Here is a 21,459-nt window from a genome sequence, read left to right on the forward strand (position 1 = left end):
GTTACAATTAATAGCGAGCCAGCCAGGAGCAGTTTATTGTTAAAGTATAGTGAATTATAAGCAATATAAAGACATCTGAACACCCAGACCTTAAATACAACCAAGTTCGGTCAAAATGGAAGTGGTAGAGACAGAAAATGTAAAAGTGCTTGACTCAGTCATTGTTAGTGGTCTCACTGACACAGACGAAGACCAGGATTTCACTGACTTCTTGAAGCAATATGGACGCATTGCAAGAATTCTCAGAGTGGATGAACCCGAATCTCCATACCACAAAAATGCTATTGTGGAGTATGAGACTGGAGATGCATTGAAAGCCCTTGAATTCAAGCTTCCATATGATTATATGATTCCCACTGAAGTGACATATGAAATCAGGGCCCTGGCAAGTGAATATGTCCCCACTGTAGCTGATAGCACCACCGAGAGCTATTTCACTGAACTCCGTAGGATTGCTAAGCTAAGTGGCAGAACCTTTGAAGACGTACTGAGGCTACAACTAATTAGATCACCCAAGCTAGCTCAATCACCTTTGCCTCAAAAACAAGAGCCCTCTCCGGTTACGACAACAGTGCCTGCTGAAATGTCCAAACATGCCACTGGAACTGGAAGAGTGCACAGTCAGATTAAGGAGAATGAAGCCCCTATCACAACTGTGAGCTTTGCAAACCCTGCAGAGGTGCAACGAGTGATTGTAGAGCATGTTGTGAAAAATGAGGCCCCAGCGTCACATGCGTCATACAGACTCCGACAATTCTAGGGGAAAACCCCTTGCCCCAGTCACAAAGTAGATTTTGACACATGGCGCAATAGCGTTGAGCTCATCCTCAAAGACCCAGCTCTGTCTGACTTGCAGCGCTCAAGGAGGATTTTGGAGAGCTTAGGGCCACCAGCGGCCCACGTTGTCAAACCCGTAGGCCCACAGGCGTTGCCTGCAGCCTACCTTGAACTACTAGACTCAGCATTCGGAATCGTACAAGATGGTGACGAACTGTTTGTTTTCCTCAACACATTCCAGAACACTGGAGAGACACCCTCCCAGTTCTTACACAGGCTGCAGACCATTCTCACCAAAGTACTGAAGAGAGGCGGGTTATCTGCCAATGAAGCTGACCGATACCTCCTGCGCCAGTTTTGCCGGGGGTGTTGGGATAATGTGCTGATCGCTGACCTGCAGCTTGAACGAAAGAGAGACAACCCACCTCCATTCACTGAGTTGCTACTGCAGCTACGCATAGAAGAAGATAGGCAAGCTGCCAAGGAGAACCGAATGAAGAAGCACCTTGGTGCGTCAAAGCAGAGAGCCAATGTTCACCTCTTGGCCTCTTTCAGAAAACCACAGAACTTCACAAAGACGAAGGCCAATGTGACCCAGCACAGTGCAAAGCGTCAAACAAAGACCCAAGCCTCTGTTTGTCATGCAACATCAAAACCAGTGCCTACTAACAGACCAAAGCCATGGTACTGTTTTCGTTGTGGTGAAGATGGCCACATTGCCCCCACCTGCGACAATGAGCCAGATCTGGCGCTGGTAGCTGAAAAGAAGATCCAGTTTAGAGAGAAACAGTCCTTGTGGGACGATCAGAATGGTTCATCCTCTCCCCAGCGTTTAAACTGAAGTCAGCCCTCATTGTGGGACAAATGAGCTGAAGACAGTGAAACCCGTCCCAACTCCAAACGCAAAGGAAAGGAGAAATTTCCAAGTACAAGGCCCAGCAATGTGAATCTACTAAAGGGACTTGTCGGAGCTAAATACACAGCTTGTGTGATCATCGAAGAACAAACCCAAGTGACCACAGTCTCACAATCGTTCTATGAAGACAACCTTCCCAACTTGGAGATCCATCCATTGAACGAGCTGTTAGAAGTTGAGGCTGCAAATGGTCAAACTGTGCCATATTCAGGATTCATAGAGGTAGACATCACCTTTCCCAAGAACTGTTTCGGCTCTAAGACTACTGTGCCGACGCTAGCATTAGTTGTCCCGGATACAGGCTATAGTGCTCAATCAACACTCCTGATTGGCACTAACACGCTAGATTTAGTGTACGAGAATTGCTCCAGAGCAAACACAGACCTCCAAGCTCTCTCCTACGGTTGCAGAGTTGTTCTCAAAGTAATGCAACAGAGAAACGAGCAAAAAGAAAACAGCAGCATAGGGCTACTGCGGCTACCAGGAAAAGACCCCAGTTATTCCTGCTGGTGAAAGCTGTATAATAGAAGCCATTGCTCAGGTTAATAGCCAAGCTTCAGACCGATGGGTTGTAGTTCATGCCCCAACATTGTCTCCCTTACTTGGAGGCATGTTAGTCACTAGTTGTTTACTTAGTCTGCCTGACAATCCATCCAAGAAGCTGCCTGTGGTAATGCGTAATGAGAGCAAACACAATCCTTCCAGCAAAGAGTGTCATAGCTGAAGTACATGCGCTGCAGGAAGTTGTGCAGAATAAACACAGAACATCCAATACTGCACAACAAGGTAGTTCCCCAAAGTCTGCCGAGAATGTAAAGCTGAACTTAAACTTCGATGGCTCACCACTTCCAGCTGAATGGAGGGAAAGAATAGAAGGAAAGCTATGTGCTATGCCAGAAGTGTTCGCTCTACAGGACTCAGACTTTGGTCGAACAGATAAAGTGAAGCACCAGATCAAATTGAGCAATGAGAGTCAGAGTCACCGTTCTCCTCACCTTTAGTGGTGGTCAAAAAAAAGAATGGAGATGTTAGACTCTGCATCGATTACCGCAAATTAAATCTGCAGACAATAAAGGATGCTTATGCCTTGCCTAACCTAGAGGAGACCTTCTCTGCACTCACAGGCTCAAAATGGTTCTCTGTCCTAGACCTCAAGTCGGGCTATTATCAGATCAAAGTCGAGGAAACTGACCAACCCAAAACAGCCTTTGTGTGCCCATTGGGATTCTGGGAGTTTAATATAATGCCCCAGGGAATAACTAACGCTCCCAGCACATTCCGAAGGTTGATGGAGAAGTTTATGGGGGATATCAACCTCAAAGAAGTCCTCGTCTTCCTAGATGATCTCATAATCTTTTCAGAAACTCTCGAAGAGCATGAGACCCGTCTGCTCAATGTCATGAACCGCCTGAAAGAGTATGGCATAAAACTGTCCATGGAAAAATGCAAGTTCTTCCAGACATCCGTGAAGTACTTAGGACATATTGTGTCTGAACATGGTGTTAAAACTGATCCCCAAAAGATTGAGGCCCTGAAGACCTGGCCTAGCCCAAAGAACCTCAAAGAGTTGCGCTAATTTTTAGGTTTTGCTGGATATTATAGGCGATTTATCCGTAACTATTCTAAGATAGTAAAGCCGTTAAATGACCTCACTGCTGGGTACCCACCCCTTAGAAAGAGCGACAAACCAAAAGAGAAGACAGACCAGTACTTCAACGCAAAATAACCTTTTGGAAAACGATGGACTGACAGCTGTCAACATGCATTCGGATCCATCATTGACAAACTCACCACTGCTCCGGTGTTAGGATATGCCAATGTGCTTGTGATCACTGACTTCTTTACTAAGTACGCACTGGCAATTACAACTCCTAATCAGAAAGCTCGAACAGTAGCAAAATGTCTGTGGGAGAACTTCATAATTCATTATGGCTTTCCTGAAAAACTACACAGCGATCAAGGGCCAGACATTGAGTCTAAGACAATCAAAGAACTCTGGGATCTAGCAGGCATTAGGAAAGCTAGAACAACACCGTACCATCCCAGGGGAAACCCTGTTGAACGATTTAACAGAACTTTACTAAACATGCTGGGAACTCTCAAAGCCCAAGACAAAACTCACTGGAAAGACTTTGTTAAACCACTAGTCCATGCATATAATTATACCATATAATTGCACCAAACACGAGACGACCGGGTTCACGCCATATTAACTCATGTTTGGGCGACAGCCTCGGTTGCCTATTGATCTTGCCTTCAATGTCCCATTGAACAGCAGCAATCAGAAGTCTCACTCTGAGTATGTAAGAGCTTTGAAAACCCATCTTCAAGAGAGTTACCAGCTTGCTAGTAAGAATGCTGCCAAGAATGCAGCCCAGAGTAAAATCAGATTCGACAGACGTGTCACTGAATCCACCTTGGATGTGGGTGATCGTGTGCTAGTCAGGAGCGTTCGTCTGAGGCCCCGTTTACACGAAGGGAAAACGCAGATATTTCCACGCGGTTTGGCCTCTCATTTACACGAAAACGCTGTTTTTATCACAGAAAACGATCATTTAAAAAAACTCTGGCCAAAGTGGAGATTTCTGAAAACGCCGGTTATGCATTGTCGTGTCAACGGGTAGAAACGGGGTTTTAAGTTCTGAAGCGTCACATCATGCGCCAGGAAATGCCTAACGTCATATGAGCTCCCTATGTTTACAGTTTGTTTGTTACAGGAAGACGCTCGTGTTATTCGTTGTTGTTGATTCTGAGGATTCTGATTGGCTTGCATGGCTTTATCCTTCTCCCTACACTGCCGCCCATAGGTTTGACATAGTTATAATGGCGCTCTACGGCGTATTTATGCGTTTTGATGTAACCGACAACTTTTTCGAAAACGATGTTGTGTGCACAATGTTATTTTTGAAAGCGGAGGGGGGGGAATATTTGTTTCTATAAATACCCTGCTACGTATAAACGTGGCCTGAGAGGAAAACACAAGCTGGCTGACAAGTGGGAAGAAACATTACATGTCGTTGTTAGCCGGAAAGGGGACCTTCCAGTTCACACCGTCAAGCCAGAGAACAAAGACGGTCCCCACAGGACGCTGCACAGAGACCTCTTCTTACCATGTGGTTTCTTACCAGCTTCTGAAGAAGAACCTACAGCTGTGTCAGACAAACCCTCAAGACCAAGAACACGTCAACATCCATCATCTGATCCTGATGAGCAAGGGACAGAGTTTTACTCTGTTGAAGATGGCTTTGTTTCGTATCCCTATTACGATCCAGTCTCCGAACCAATAACTTTCACCCGGGAGTACACTAGGAATGTGCCTTCCCGAGAGCAGCCCAGTTCTTCTGTTGAGCCTACCTGTACGGGCACTGCAGCAGTCTCCAGCAGCGCTCCAGAGGAATCCGCTGAAGCCTCATCACGAAGTCCATCCCTACCTAATACTGAAATGGAACCTGGACACTTACCCGAAATGGAACATGGGCACTTACCTGGACACTTACCTGAAATGAAACCCGTCACCATAAGTGACCAATCTGAAAAAGACAACTTACCTGAACAATCAATTGACCCACCTGTGGAAAGAACAGAACATGAAACGGAAACAACTGATGCTGAATCCTTACCTGAGACTTCCAATGGAACAGATACGGAGAGATGTAGTGAGTCTGAACCTGCAGAAAATGGTGTAGCCACACATCAAGATGAAACTGTGATTGATGAAGACAGGAACGAGGAAGATGGAGGTGAGATTCAGACTTCAGTAAGACGATCCACAAGACAAAGAGAACCTTCTAGACGACTGACATACACTGGAAAAAGGTTTTTAAGCTGTTCTTCATCTGATTATTATTTTGTAATTCAATTCAAATAAACATTTTTTTGTTTTATTTTTAAAATAACTTTTTTTTATTTTAAAATACTGTGAAATATAGATATTTTTAATTAGGAGCTCAATTAAGAAATATCCATTTTGACAAATGTAAAATTTTAAGGTTGTGTATTCAACTGATTAATAATTTTGTCATTCAATCCAAATATTTTTTTTTTGTTTTCTTCTTAAAAAACTCTGTTATATTTGATTAGGAGCTACATTTAGAAATATTTGTTCAGACAAATGTACAATTTCAAGGTTACGTACAAGCCTGCGCATGCGCATTAAATACAAAGACGCTTACGACTACTGGACCAAACTGCAGTGTTGCCAACTTAGCGATTTTGCCGTTATATTTAGCTACTTTTCAGACCCCTTTGGCGACTTTTTTTCAAAACAGCGACAAGCGACAAATCGAGCTCCTTTTTCAGCTGCTATTGGTGACTTTTGGCGACTTTTTGAGGTGAAAGCACTATCGCTATTACCTCTTCACAACGAGCACCGGGTGCCTGCGCGGCCCCTCCCCCATCTCAACGCACTGACAGGCAGCTTAGTCCTCGTGGTAAAAAGCAAACTCAGGAACCGGATGTCCTTGCAGACCTTAAACTCCATCCTATACATCCGATATGGATTAAAGCTGTCAGGTGATGCTTGCTTTGAGCACCAGCTGCCTGATCATGTTTTGAAGCTTTTTGGAACATCAGCTGCTTATTCATTCAAGGTAGCACCTACAGCTGAACCTGCAGTAGAGAGCCTTGACCAGAGTGACGATGACTCACTGGTTCTGTGAGCTAGCACAGCCTGTCTGTGTCTGGAGGGAGGTCTGGAGTAGGCCTAACTCTTGATTGTTAATATATATTGCATACAAAAATATGTTATGTTTAAAAAATGTTCATGTTTAAATGAGAAACAATTGTTTGATTAAATTTTAATCTTTTTGATTGGATAAAACAAATTATTTCTGATATATATTTCTTAAATGAGAAACAATTGTTTGATTCGATTTTTATCTTTTAAAGTGGATAAAACAAATTATATCGGATGCATATTATGACTTAAATGAGAAACAATTGTTTGATTAAATTTTAATCTTTTTGATTGGATAAAACAAATTATTTCTGATAGATATTTCTTAAATGAGAAACAATTGTTGGAGTGCATCAATATTTTTTTGTTTAGGATTTAACATACGATTTAAATGTATTAACTTCATTCAAAGAATAGAATTATACTTGGTGCCAAGTTGTATTATTTTGTTTTGATGAACATAGGAAATATTGTTTGAGGAAAGCTATATATTTGTCATTGGCTCAAGTTATGTAATATAGATGTGAACCATTACCCTACATTTTTTTAATTGGTTCAATGAAAGACTTTTTCCAGTGTATAATGACCTAGGGCAGGGGTAGGCAATTAAAATCCTAATGGGTCCAGTTTCAAAAAAAATCCTCAAGCTTGGGTCCGGGGGTCTATCACACATTTTTTATGACCGTTGTTTTCACTGATATAGGACTGCATGTGTTTTATGTACCAACAGTCAAGGTGTGCATTATGATTCAGAGGCATATTTAGCCAATATAAGTAGCCTACTTAAGGCGCTAGTAGTATCAGTGTCTGTTTGGTCAACAACTGACTATCCGCCACCGTCTCGGAGAAGATCAGGCACACATGCTTAGAGCTGCATGCAGGCAGAATGAACACTCCTCTTTAAAAGCTCTGTTCTCACAATCTACCTTTCTCTTCAACTGCAATGAAGCTTTCTCTCTCAACTGAAGGCACTCTTTTCTTCTGTAAATTTTGCCGCGCTTGCGTGCACCAGTCGCACAGCTCGTAGGGCAGGCTATCATCTGATTGGCTACTGGCATTATAAGGTTTAAGCAAAAACATAGCCTACCATAAAGTTATAATTAATTTAATGTATTTAACGGGTTTATAAAAGTCACCCAAACATTAGTTGTTAAAATCTCTTGGTCAAAATTATATATACCCGTATTGGTCCGAATATAAGACGACCCTGATTATAAGACGACCCCCCGTTTTTCAACACAAACAGATTTGCAGACCAGATTTGCAGAACAAAGAACAGTGAATTAAACACTTGTTATATCAATGACAATAATAATAATGCCAGTAAAGGCCACGGCACTTTCAAGGCAAAATATGTACAGTATGATTCAAAATTAATATCAAGCAACATTGGGAACATTTTTAAATAACATAGAAAAATACAGGCCACATATTTAACTAAACTTAACCAAAATTAAGCCAAAACTTCTCCTCCGATCTCTGTCTAATCGCTCACACACGTCCTCTGCCCCGCTGTGTTTGCTCTCGCTGTCATCGCTCCCCAGCTGCTCCGCTTCCACCGGCTCCGCCCAAAGCGCGTTTTCTCTGACGTTTTCAAAAACTCTCCGGTCAACCTCACTGAAACGGCCACTTTGAGGACCACGGTAGGATTTGCGCTGACTGTTGACGTCTTTGAGACGTTATTTTGGTGCTCGCCATCTTCTTACGTTACACTCCGTGACCCCAAACATCTTGGCAGCTTGGCAGTTGTTACTTGACTCTGCCTTATTGACGACCATTATTTTAAAATTGGCATCATAGCTCCTCCGCTGTTGTTGATTGACCTGACCCACTTTTGAGCCACTTGTCTCTAATGGTCAGCCTGTCTTTAAACACCGGTAACGGTCTGGTTGTTAAGGACGCTGGACTACTTCTTCCCGGAACCAATTTCTGGCGCAACCTGCGGCCGCGAATGTGTATTGACATTTAAAGGGAGAGGCGAAGAAGAGAAACTGCGCTCTGAATACTAGACCCCGAATATAAGACGACCCGACTTTTTCGGACCTATTTCGATTGGAAAAAAGGCCGTCTTATATTCGGACCAATACGGTATATAAAAAAAAAATCGCATTATTAATATTATTGTTGCAATTGTGTCTCGGTCCGGAGAGGACGTCAGTTGGGTCCGGACCCGGACCGCGGTCCGCCTATTGCCGACCCCCGACCTAGGGAATCCCTTACTGACCATTGTACAAACACTATTTCAGAGTTTGAGTACAGCTGTCACTAAATCCCTTCTAGCCTAGTTTTACATCAGTATCCAAACCCAAAAATAGGTTAAGGAACCCATTCAAATATGCAAAGGGACTTTGCATAGATTGCATAGATTTAAGAGGGGAGGATTTATCATTGGTAAAAATAGGTTAAAATAGATATCCTGTCACATTAAAAAAGTGTAGTGGATTCAGCCAATCAGAATGGCTGTAATGTTGCGCATGCAGCGTGAATTCTCAAAAAAACGCGAACTTTCCAGAGAAGCAAAATGCTATTGAACCAGAACCAGTGAGCAGGGCTCCGAACCGGTTCAAGGAATTTTACGAGGAACGGAAACGAGAACCAAATGGTCTTCAACTGTTCCGGAACAGAAACGTTATTCTGAAATCCCCAAAACCGGGGATTCCGTTCTCTATATAGCCTATAAAATTTCACAAAAGCATAGCCTATTTCATGAAAAAATTTAAATATTTCCGGTAGCCGCGTTCACTTCGCCGCCCGCTAAGCTCAGTTGTCACAAATTCTCACCACCACCCTGGCAAGAGGCGCTTTGGAAGCAACAGTTGCACTGAGCTCTATCTTCGACAAAGGTAACGTGAGCTAAATTAACCGAGTCCACTATATCTTCTTTGCATTGTTTCTTGTTGGTGGGCGTGCCCTTAACCTGCATCCACGTCCAAGTTTCATTGACATGATCAGTCATTGACCCGCTCCCTGATGACAGCCCTCCCTGCTGTCTACACACAGCTATTTGATAAATGCCAGATTATAAAACACTTATTTCAAAAATCGAGTCTGACTGTCAATAACAATTAGGGCTGGCCCGAATGCCATTTTTCAGGCTTCGAATACTCGTTTGTTTTTCCGAGCGAATATTCGAATACTCATTCCAGAAAAACAGACCATCAAAAACAACATTAATAATCCCTATATACTCCCTGGAACCGATTTTGACAGTATCTGCATATTTTGTTGAAGATTTAATAGCTTTTGAACGTTAATTAGTAGGCCTAAGTAAGTTGGAGTTACTTAGTTTTTCCCCGTGGAAGCGAACAGCTGTTGTTCCGTACCAAATCAGCTGTCCTCTGCCATCTCAGCCCTTGCGGGAGCTTTTCAATTCATTCTGGAACGTGCATCTTTTCAGGGAATTTGTACAATAAATCCATAACCAATACCGAATATTGATTGTCTTATGTGTCCATGTTATATCCATTATATTGACCGGTTATTCGCAAGAATAACCGGTCAATATAGAGCTCACGCTCTGCAGCAAGCCAGTCACAGTTGATATGCGCGGCGCTGTACGGCGAACGTAAACAAACAACTAAGCTAAGGTTAGCATTTCACTAAGCATTTCTTTTCCTCCCAAGATCCCGCTAATGTTATAAAGTAAAGGGAAACAAGATATCTATTCTTCCTCCACCTCTCTCGCTTCTCTGCTTGGTGTCGCTTATAGTTTGCCTCCCTCGCTCTGGTAACGTCACGTAGGCCCTACGTGAAACAACGAAGCTCCGAATACTGATTTAAGCTTTGAATACTAATTTTCCCAACGAGTATTTGAATATTCGAATAATTCGGGCCAGCCCTAATAACAATGCGGGACAATTTGCGGGACATGTACAAAGTAATGGAAATGCGGGACTGTCCCGCACAAAGCGACACATCTGGTCACCCTTTTATCGACCTCAAAAATAGACCAAGCCCAATAACACTGTCGGAACGTTAAGAACTAACGTTATTTTACGTTCCGAACCGGTTCAGGAACGATATGTTGGTGGCGGAACGCAAGAACTAAAACGATAAATATACCGGTTCCGTTCGGAGCGGAACGATTGAAAAATAATTTCGTTTTCAAGCCCTGCCAGTGAGCGACATAAAGTTAAGAACTGAGGGGAAAAACGATCTGTCTAGTTACTGGACCAGATGAAATGAGACGGAGAGGTAATAAAGTCTGTCGGCACGAGGACCTTGGATTTATTAAGTAAAGTGGCAACGGTTATACAGAGTCATAAAGCGTGAGAAATCGAATATGTCTAAGTCCCTAATCAGCGCTGATGGTTCGTCCAGAGCTTCGCCTCCGTGGAAGGTCTGCTTCAGAAGAAGGTCAAGAGTCCCCGTGTGATACAGTTTTATGCTGTATCCTCCTCTTGATGAGGTCTGTGCGTTTGAGATGTGTGTGGTTCTGTGTGTTTTTGCCGGACCTTGGCTCCCAGGCCCTGGATCTTCTCCTAACGGGGGGGCGAGCTCCTCGTGTCTCCGGTGTGATAAATTAAACGGGGGAGTGCCCCCCCGAAGTGTCTTGTGTGTGATAATTTAGTGTGGCTCTCAGGCCCCTGGTATGGGCAGGTGTTTCTCTTGGTTCCTTCTAACGGGGGAGAGCTTCAAAGTGTCTCCTGTGTGATAAATTAATGTGCTCTCCCGTTCTTGAGGATGACTGGTGCATTGTCTGAGTGTCTACCATTTGCCTGGGAAATGGGGCCTTGTGTTATGTGTTCGTTGGGTTTAGAACAAGAGTCGACTATATATTAATGTGCCTGCCATGTGATGTGCTCATCAGGTTATTTTTCCCAACAGAACCAAAACCTTGTTGTTATCCTTTATTTTCCATTTTTGAAAGTGTTTTATGTTACCGTTCCGTCTATAGAGATAGACTGTGTTTTATTTGAACTTTGATATTGTTTTTGGACTGAGAAATCGTCGAGTGACCTGAGAGTTCTGAAGCCACGTTACGATCGACGAGAGAAGATGGCGAGCCTTTCCCAATAGGAGCTGATCTACTATCAGTTGGCATCTCCCAGATTAATCTGCCTTCTAGAGGAGGACACACGCTGTTCGAATCAGAGTTGCGGCAGGACTGTTTGGTGCCATCGTTATTTCGACCACGAGTGGATTCTATTTTTGCGACATTAACCCAACGCGCACGGGGTAAGGGTGGACTCATTCACCTCACACACAGACTTCACAACGTGGTCAGTTTTGTAAGCATCCATTGATTGCACGGACGGCAGTGTAATGTCAAGCTTGAATGCTTGCTACGGTTGCATGTTTTATTGAATGGTTGAACTGTGAACATTATCCGTGAACGTTATCTTTGATGCTTTTGATTCATTGTTATGTTTAGTGGTAACGTGATTGCAGCTAATTATATGATATAACTAAACCGAAGCTCACTGGTTCCGTTAGCATATAACTAGCAACTAGAAAACCAAATATCTGATTACTTGATTCTAAATAGGCCTATTGCAGCAATTGAAACTTGACCCATTGAAATTATTGAAACTAATTAATTACAAATTAGAGCATAATGATATTGACATAGGAATTAAAAATACACTTAATGCTAATTACATATAGGATTTAAAGAAAATCTTGTTGATAATGATTAAAAGGAAGTCTTATTTAAAAATAAGATAACCATTGAATTAAATTGAGTTAACTCTGAAACTAGAAACTAAATAACCTTAAATGCAACTTTGAAGGATGCCTCACTTGAAGAATTTCCTTGAATTTAATTGATATTTCTGACAAGAGATTTACAAGTGTTCCAATTGCATTTGACTGCAGTTGTTGTTAGTCAATGTATGTGTATGTAATGTAACTGTCTTAAGCTACCACTTTTCTATTTGTTTACTTTTCTACACACTTATATAAACAAGCCGGCCTTTAAAACGTATCTGATGGTCTGTGGTGTTATTTAGCTGTAATTACTGTAATTACCTAATTCTCTCTAACTTAACTACAGCTCGTAGTAAGTGTTACATACACATCAATAAACGAGTTAACCTTAGTTCAACATTACTCCCACCCCTTCAGCAAAGCACTGTCATGTCCGATACAAAGGGAATAGATGCCTCCTATTCCCTTTGTATCGGACATGACACTGCCAATCTATGCTACCTAGCAAATCGTGGTAGGCCTACTTAGTGGTTCTAAGCATGCGCATGCCGACTGGTGTAGTAGTGGTGTAAAATACACATATTGTACCCTGAAATCTCCAATAAAGATGTTACAATACAGTATCAAAATATGCTCCCCATATTCTTACAGTGTACGTAGTCGTGTAAAATAACCTGATTCTGTAGAGGGAGCATTGTTTGAAAGAGGCATTTGGTCCACCGATCAAATACGCTACCAAGCACATAAGGTAGCATTTCTTGATAGGGTAGCATTGGATCGACTCTGTGTTCTGTATGACTCTGTGTTCTGCCAATGTATGCTGAATGTATGTATTTTTTGTACCACTACTACACCACGGATCAACGACTCTGTAGCACGATTTGATAGGTAGCATAGATTCACAAGTATATTGTTGCATGGCAGGGAACCAGTCGAAAGCCGTAATTCGTCAGTTGTAATCAATAGCAAGGACAAAAGAATAACTCATATATTTACTCCCCATCTGTGTGTATATATATATATATATATATATATATATATATAGGTAATCATCACGCGCAATGTTGACATAGAAAGGAAAGATGGGCGTAAACCATCATGGACTGTTTACTGTGAAACGGAATGAGATTATCCACCTTTCAACAACATCGCAGCCTCCCCCTGTGGAGCGATGAAAAGATCTTTGCCCTCAACGAGGGATAGCATTGGACCTATTATTTAGTGATAGTACACCTTTGATGTATTTCTAACCTGCCCACAATGAACTCTGGAATTGAATGTTTATGATGTGGACCTACTTCTGGTGGATTGTTTGTTTAGGGCTACACTTTCAACCCGCATCGCGGTTTGAGCTAATCATTTGTAAGAAAACTGTAAACGTGACCAGGTTATAGCCTATTATTCACCTGACTTTTAATTATTTATATGATTTAAGGCCTACCTAACGACAACTCACGATTGGGATTGGCTTGTTAGCAAATTATTTAAAGGTCTCATGGCATGCTACTTTATGGACGCTTTAATATAGATATTGGTAGGCCCCAAACACAGTATTTGTGAAAATTCAGTAAATTCAGCCGTGGTGGAGAATCACAGCCACTACGAACCTGTCTCACGTTGAGCTTTCCCCAAATGCGCCGTTTCGGTGTCTGTAGCTTTAATGCAAATGAGGAGGAGAGAGGCTGGTCAAGGGAGTAACCCCTGACTGCAGCTCGCAGATGTGGGCGGGCTTAAACGTTTAAGCCAGCCCACATTTAAGGAAAATTCCGCGCAGTATCATGGACGGAAATACGTTCTCCCGCTTTCTGCAGCTTTTCTGCCTAGAGGTAAATTGCCGCTCTCTGTTCGTGTACATTATAAACTAATGTATGGATAGACCAACGAGTTGATCATTAAAATATTCATGGAAGTAACATGCATGGGCCTCATGTTTATGTCATGAGGTCGTTTGAAAAATAGCATTTAGGCAGTGTTTTTCAGCTTTTTTTAACGCCATGCCCTCGGGCTACATATGAGGACACATAATCGGGTCCACATATGAGGACAATTAAATAAACTCCAATTTTTTGCTTATCATGGTAATATTCTCCAAACCACATTGGTAAGATATGTTTCGTGAAACTTTGAAACCTGATTTAAATTTTGCTTTTCCCCTCCAGATTTGCCTGCACATTGCCCCACGACATTGCACCACATAACACACACATTACGAAACCAACAGTTCTTTTAAGAACTCCTCTCTGTCTATCTGTCTTTGTCTGACTGACTGACTGATGGTCTGTCTGTCGGACTGACTGATGGTCTGTCTGACTGACTGACTGTCTGTCTGTCTGACGGACCGTCTGTGTCCTTATTTTCTCTTGTCAGGTAGGTTCACTGCAATGCTTAAAAAAAAATCATATTTCATATCCGGGTCTATAAAAACAGTTACTAATGCGCTATATTTGTGTGTGTTTCTACCCTAGAGTATGTCTGAGAGAAATAAAGAAGGTAATCAATAAATCATTCACTTGAATTAGAGTATGATAAGGCATAATAACAGGATTTGAATATCAACATTTAATGCATGGCCTTACTCTTTGCATAGTGCATTCCATTTTGATATTGGAATTCTGCGTTGACAATGATCAAAATAAATGTAATGAAATACATTCATTTATTCATTCTTTGTGTCCATTTGTTACCCACAGCTACTTTGATTGACCTTGTGTTGCCTTCGTTCGTACGTGTGTGTGTGTGTGTGTGTGTGTGTGTGTGTGTGTGTGTGTGTGTGTGTGTGTGTGTGTGTGTGTGTGCGTGACAGGTGTACCACTGCTGAAATTGACGGACCTGGAAACCAGGAACAGGGTTGCTTGCTATGGGCCAGAAAAATACCTTGATACTTGCCTTGGTCAAACATTTATGGAAGCTTTTTTTTTTTCTTCTTTACAGATCAATTTTTTTTGCCTGGGGTGAAAATAAAAATCAATGATGCAAAGTCTTTTGTCTTTGGTTTATTTGACTTAGCTAATATAAGTGAGTGTACAAAATAATATGTGTCTATACTAAAAAAGACATTTGAAATGACAAGTTAAATGAACCTTTGAACCTTTTTCCATATTACCGGTAAGTCATTGTGCTGTGCTGTGCTGTATTGATGTTTGAGAATGTGCTGCCGGATCTCCGCCACCAGATGGCGCCCGAGAGGGTAAAACCATGGGTTAAACGTTTAGACCCGCCCACATTTAGCTCCTCCTCGATCTGCGGGCTGCAGTCAGGGGCACTTGGGTCAAGGAGGAGGGTGGGGGTGTGGCCCTGAGCAGCTTGCAGCCACCGTACCATGCACTCTGTTTACAGTGGATGTATCGCAATGGCGAGGCGCACACAGCCTTTAGCCGTGTTCTTTCAATATTCTAGAACACACGGGTACTGGAGTCCTGGAGCTCTATATTTAAATCATATTATACAAAGATATCTATATCATATAATATTTATTATCAGGGCCAAAAGCTGTGTGAGCCTCCAGACAATATCATGAATCTCAAACGACCGCATCGGGTTCTCCGACGTCTCTGGTTCTTCCACGTCCACATCAATCTGAAGTAGACTGAACCACGACATGGAGGAGAAAGGGATTGTTGCCCGCGATTGTTGACCCTGGTTGTCTCCAACCGGAGCCTCGCTGCCGAGGGAGCACCGCCTCGGCAGCGGTCAGCACTATGGCAGACCGCCTCCTGCAGCGCCGAGGCGGTGGTCCCTCGGCAGCGGGAAGCGGGGCTCAAGCGTGAGACATTCGCGGGCAACAATCCCTTTCTCCTCCATGTCGTGATTCATGTACTTCAGGGAGTCAAAGCCAAAGTTCCTTTCCCCCAATTCCTTTTTAACCATGGCTGAGATAACCCCAACAGTCTCGTTGTGGAAATACAAGAGACGTCAAAGAGCCAACGTGTTATGTGCCATAACACCAACAGCAAACACTTACGTTACAGTGTGTGTAATCACACACACACACACACACACACGTGGTGCTCGCACGGTCGTGTCTCATAGAGTGGCGAAGTCACGCCCCTTCTGGTAGAGCTGTCAGTTAAACGCGTTATTAACGGCGTTAACGCAAACCAAATTTAACGGCGTTAAAAATGTTATCGCGCGATTAACGCAATTATTTTATTTAAAAATATATATATATTTTTTTTTTTTTGATTTTTTCTTTGGCTCAAAACAAAGAAGCAGTAGCCTGACTGCTATGTTCAAATTACATTTGTTCAAAGCAGTCGTTTAATTGCACTATAGGCTCTTTTTTTGCATCGTCCTGTTTTGATCAATATATGCCAATGTTGTTATCAATAAAAAATCATTTGCCCAAGGCAAGCCGATGTACTTCACCATGTTGATAAGAGAATTAAAATGAGAATAATTATGGGACAAAAAAATCAAGGGATATATAGCATAGAAAAATTATTTGCGATTAATCGTAGTTAACTATGACATTAATGCGATTAATCACGATTAAATATTTGAATCGCTTGACAGCTCTAAAAAATATGAATGGCTTTCAATCGAGAGAAAGAAAGTATTTTCTGTTCCCAGTATTTATATGCCCTGGATTAAACATATGTTGTTTGTGGATTTAAATAATATTTTTTCATGCAAAGACAACTAAAAAAATGTGTGAAGAAGTTTGATAATGTTATGTCTTGTGTGAGGCCGCTTTGTGACCTACAGCTCTTCGCTGCTGTCGATGCGAATGATGTACTTTACCACCCGCACTTGGAACTCCGGTATAGACATGGCGATCTCTCTGCTCCACTTCACCGCTTTTTTCCAAGGGGAAGATAAAAGCATTGAAAGAGGTGAAAACCATTATAAGTCGGGACATTCGGATTCAGTTATGCCGATGGGGAGATTGTCGGTCTTGTCCTAGACAGTCGCAGGGAGCGTGACGTCACATACAAGTATGTGACGTAACCTCCACATGTATGGTGTGTTCCTGAATCATTGGACAACAGCCTTCTGAGTTGCACGTTTGACGCCGCTTCCGGTCTCAGAGCATTCATAGCGGTCCTGTTCGTCTTTGTGATTGTGGCATGAAATTGGCTAGTCGTTGTTTATTGTTAGCTACATTAGCCTCTTTAGCAAGCCAGCCCAAAAACAAACAACAGAACTTTGCATTGTATTGCACGCACAGCAAGACCATGCAATGTATAAATTGGTGTAATCAAGTGTGTTAGAGCATTTAACATCGACATTAAAATGACCTACGTGATACAAATACAAAAAAAAAAAATCTCTTCATGGGCGCAGCCATTTTGTTGAGAAGGTCATCACTGCTCTCGGTTTACTCTCAGATTTTCGAAAGATGAAGACAAAAAGGGGGCGTGCCTTCGAGAAATGCCGCAAGAGAGATGGGAGATGTTCGACTTGCAACTTGGATGTCTGGCGTTCGTCTTCCTCATTGTGTTTCCTCTACAGCTTTTAACTGAACAATTTCAACAATAAACGGTCCAACTCTTGACATGAAAAAAATATCATTTAAATCCAGAAAAAACATATGTGTAATCAGGGGCATATAAAGACTGGGACCAGAAATGAATTACTTTCTCTCCATTGAAACCCATTCATATTTTTTGATCTCATAGGTCCCATGGGCTCTATCGGAAGGGGCGTGACTTCGCCACTCTATTGGCGGGCCAAATTATCTGATCGGGCAAGGCAGAGAAAGGGGAGGAGCTTAGATCCTTTATGACGACATATGGGACCACATTCCAAATCAGCGGCGCTTGAGCCTCAGTTGTTTCAAAGGTGAGCAGAACACCTGCTCGTTTTCCCCTAGCCACTTGGGGACCATCGGCAGGCTAGGGGAATTCATATTTATGTTAGAAAACCTCATAAAGTGAGATTTGCATGCCATGGGACCTTTAAACAAAGATTTATGAAGCCCGTGCCTGGAGTTATTCTGCCCCACGCAAGTTTTGTTCCACTTTCAAAGCGCCTCTAGGTGGCAGCAGAGTGTGGAAGCTATTATGTTGCCCCATGTCATTTGGGTTTTTGGTTTAGTTGTATTATTTATTCATTAAACATTCATGTGACGGTAATTGAAAACGACATTAATATTGCAAATTATTTGAATGTATAATACACGATACAACCATAGAATGAATATAATACATGTTTTTATGTCTATACAAACATGTAATACAAATAAAATAACAATACAAAGTGAGGGGTTTACATGAAGGCACTTTGACTACAGATAATGTCACTATTTCCCGATTTCCTTCATAAAGACTGAGGGTTTTTCGTGGGTTTCGATTTATTAAGGTGAACTATATTCCATAAACAAAATTACTATATATATGATTTCCAGAATTGGAATCATAGGACCCAAGAATAAACATTTTACCGGAAAGGGTCAAATCAGGGCATGTATAATTGTCAAGTTATCCAGATGTTAAAGTACCTAAATTCAGCTCTGCCCAAACTTGAAAATGGCTTGTTCAACACAAAAGATACAAAGGGACAACTCTGTTCCAATCTGGTGATTTATTTTCTTTGAGATGGATTTGATGGTTGTTGAAACATTTGGGTATTTGTATGGAATTAGGTGAGGTAGCAGATTGATGGCACATAAAGTGGAATTCCAGAAGAATAGGTTGATAACCTTCAAGATAAACAAAAGGACAAATAAAATTCCACATCAGTATGCTTCCAAATCATAATCATTGAACTAAACATCTCATGTTTTACCAAAGTAATCACACCAGCCTACTGCTTGGTTTACAAACTAAATCAGTATATTCTGTCAATTGCCAGCATTCCCATTATATTTAACTTGGACCCTCATTTAAATTCAAAACAGATCCAAATCAAACAGAGAACGGCAAACAAATGATTCCTTCAAACATAATTTTTGAACTAGTCCACACCAGTTGCGGCTATGGTTGAACATAAGCTGTGTCTGTAGGCTGAGGAGACCGTGCAAAGAGGGCTCGTTAAGCTAACTCCAAACATTTTATATGGAGTTAGAATCATGCCAAAACCCCACACACACGCAAAACGTTTTTTACTCACGCACAACGATTCACACACACACTCAGTGTGGTTTGCAAATACAAAACATCATTCACAAACTAATGCATTTTGCTTCAGAAACAAACAGTATGTTTTACACATACAAAGAAACATATTTCTTCAATTACAAAAAAAAGTACAAACTAAAATCTTTCAAGTACAAACTAAAATCTTTCAAGTACAAACTAAATTCTTTCAAGTACAAAAAAAATATTTCAAGTACACAAAACAATTCTACAAGTAAAGAACGCTGAAAGTTGCGCGCTGATCTGAAGGCATTTGTACGACGGAGTCTTAGGGCCACATGTGAAGAATTTTTTTTTTTTTGCCGTGACAAGATTTAAGTCGACACGTCGACTTTAAAGTCAACATGTGGACATTAAACTCGAAATGTCGGGAATAAAGTTGAAATGTCATGTCGACTTTAATCTCGACGTGTCGACTTTATACTCGAAATGTCGAAAATAAAGTGGAAGCATCATATCGACTTTAATCTCGACGTGTCCATTTTCCGTTCCTCTGTTAGCACGCAGACGCTCCAGGCATCCTCCCAAGTGTGCAGCGGATGACCCGAAGTAGTCGGCAATAACCCTGGGGTCATTGTTTGTGGTGTAGGCCTCCATCCAAACAATATAGCAACTAAAACCTTCAATGCAACTACTGATGGCAATGCCGTATGGCTTCAGCTTATCGTACCCATCCATATGCCAGAGTGCATTTCGGACCTTTGCTGTGATATTGCCTGCGCCTCAGACGCCGGGCACGCCTTTACTCCACACCCCCAGGCAGGGTTGCCAACTTTGGGACTTTGGCTGGAGTGAGACTCTAAAATATTAGTGTGAGCGGCAATTTTTTTGGACAACCCTAAAAAAAAAATGTACACAAAATAGTCCTCGTTTACTAAGTATAAACCCTCATCTATGAAAAAAAGTTAAAGAATGGAAACGCTTTTTCAAAATGTACAATTCATTTATTGATTGCAGTATTACAAAATAAAGACAGGCATCTCAAATAAAGACAGAGAAAAAAAAAACAGTTACCCCAGCTCCCCAGAGCTGGCTGGCTGGCTGTGTGGGGGGGGCTGTGTGTGTGTGTGTGTGCGCGCGCGTGCGTGCGTGCGTGCGTGCGTGCGTGCGTGCGTGCGTGCGTGCGTGCGTGCGTGCGTGCGTGCGTGCGTGCGTGCGTGCGTGCGTGTGTGTACACTCCGCAGCAGAGGCAGAACATAGAAGTTACATATTAGGCCTGTTGTATGCCACAGGGGCAGTTTTGGCCTGCTTCACAACCTCTGCAGGAGGTTTGTATCTGAAGCAGGGTTCAAGGCTGCTCATTTTCATGGTCATAATTGACGACAGGGTGCCTTCAAGGTTTCTGGTGTCAGTCTTGTTTAGGCCAATCAATGAAAAAGTTCGCTCAGCATTCGCATTTGAGTGAGGCATGCTTGGGGAATATGAAAGTTGCCCGATTCTTAAGATTTCCAAGACATACCCAGGGCTAGGCTCTACCCCCCATGAAAATCGACAAGATATACTATATTGTGTGACACTAGGCCACATATTTAATATTTTAGGATACGCTGTAAAAATATTACCTGGTTTCAATATGTAAAGAATTAACAGGTATAATGTGGTGATCCTAAAGTACTGTTCCTACCTTAATGTGTACCTGTGGCCTTATATTTATATGTATTTATTTTATATTTATGACTGTTATTGTTTTCTGACCGGGGATCGGTGTTCCGCAAATCAGCTGACGTGCCTGTCAGCTGACGGGATGAGGTTCGAGAGGTTTTAAATACAAGGAAATGAATGAATGGGGGGGGCGGAATGAATGGAGGGAGTCTGAGAGGGACCTCTAACAAACGCCAGTCCAACGGAGAAAGCTTAATAGTGGAAAAGCTTTCAGAACCACTGAGACAAAGTCGACAACTCTTGCCGACTCTTTGGATACGTCGGTAAGAGCGATTTATACTTTTTGAAGGAGGTTTTTGTTACGACCTGGGTCATCTTGTTTTTCTTTGCCTGTCTTTTTCCCGGATTGCCAAATTGCCCCGGACGTAAGAGACCGTGGCTTGCGGAGTTTGGTTCGGGGACATCGGGGATTTCGTTTGGATATTATTTTTTGTTTGCTTTGAACTAGAGGGAGAACGCGCGAGTGTGCGCAAGGGGCGCGCAAATGGAGGCCGCTTATTAACGCGGTTATCAGATCACATCGGCGGAAAAGACTTTTGGGGTATCTGGACTGTGGGTTTATTTGAGGGTTGTTTGGTGAATGTATATGAACTGTGTGTTTATTTGAGGGTTGTTTGGTGAATGTATATGGCCTGTGGGCTATTTGAGGGTTGTTTGGTGAATGTATATGGAGATATGAACAGTTTGAAAATATATGAGTTAAT

Source organism: Gadus macrocephalus, chromosome 4 (assembly GCF_031168955.1).
Source record: "Gadus macrocephalus chromosome 4, ASM3116895v1".
Classification (NCBI taxonomy): Eukaryota; Metazoa; Chordata; class Actinopteri; order Gadiformes; family Gadidae; genus Gadus; species Gadus macrocephalus.